This window comes from Chinchilla lanigera, unplaced genomic scaffold, assembly GCF_000276665.1.
Source record: "Chinchilla lanigera isolate Chin_1 unplaced genomic scaffold, ChiLan1.0 scaffold00099, whole genome shotgun sequence".
Classification (NCBI taxonomy): Eukaryota; Metazoa; Chordata; class Mammalia; order Rodentia; family Chinchillidae; genus Chinchilla; species Chinchilla lanigera.
This window is the reverse complement of record NW_004955500.1, coordinates 5,814,849-5,815,673: the sequence shown is the minus strand read 5'-3', so window position 1 is coordinate 5,815,673 and position 825 is coordinate 5,814,849. Positions and strand designations below refer to the sequence as shown.

At 51.4% G+C, this 825-nt stretch overlaps 1 long non-coding RNA gene across 1 annotated transcript in view; it reads left to right on the top strand.

Annotated features, from left to right (window-relative positions):
- The first annotated feature begins 264 nt into the window (after positions 1-264).
- The window catches only part of LOC106146890, a 3,362-nt gene continuing 2,801 nt past the window's right edge, over positions 265-825 (top strand). Inside the window, exon 1 of the long non-coding RNA XR_001231512.1 lies at positions 265-679. This is a non-coding gene — a long non-coding RNA (uncharacterized LOC106146890). The remainder of the gene's footprint in view (positions 680-825) is intronic.

The window sequence follows — 825 nt, the reverse complement described above, 5'->3', positions numbered from 1 at the left end:
ACCTTTAGCAACAATGCTTCAGGTTTTTGAGTATCACGTTTACAAAGCAACTACCAGCCTCTGGGCTCAGGGGTTAGAGATGGTTATCAACAGCCCCAGCCTCGCTGGACTGCAGCCCAGCACTCAGCTGGTGCGAGAATCCTCTCAAAGAGGGCGCTTCCCCCGAGGCCCGGGCAGATCCCAAGCCCCTCTCTGCAGACCTCACCTTCAGCTGGCAGGCGGATTTGTGGTGTCCTTGGGGTTAAGAACATGTAGCACTTCCTGAATAAGGGATAAATGGTTGGAATGAGGATTTTTGCTCCCTGGAAACCTACCAGGAGAAAAATTTGACTCCCATGGTTTAGAGAAGAGCCAATAGACATAATGTTAAAATCAAGACCTAATCCCTCAACCAAGGGAAGAAGCTGGGGAGGAAAATGTGTGTGGGGGTGTGTGTGTAATATCTCTGGGATGAGAGGGGTGGGGTCAGTTCCACAAGACTGGAGATCATTCATCTAAGGATCAGAAAAAAGAGGCTTGGAGACCACAGACTGCTCAAAACCCCTGAGACTGAGACGGGGTGGTGCCTGCTGCTGGCAGGAAGCAAGGGGTGCTCGGCTCTGAGCAGTGTGGCATGAGACCCAGTGAGTTTACGTTGCAAGGGCAGGAGCCTGAGCACCTACTTCTCAATGGCCCCTCGGTACTGAAAGGGACTTACTAGGGTGCACCTTTTTAGACTCGGGTGCTGAGCTGCCTGAACTTAATAGTTTGTTGGGGGAGTGCTAAGAAAAGATCCCAGCCCAGGATCTGCAGTCTTCAAGGAATTCTCTCTCTCTCTCTCTCTCT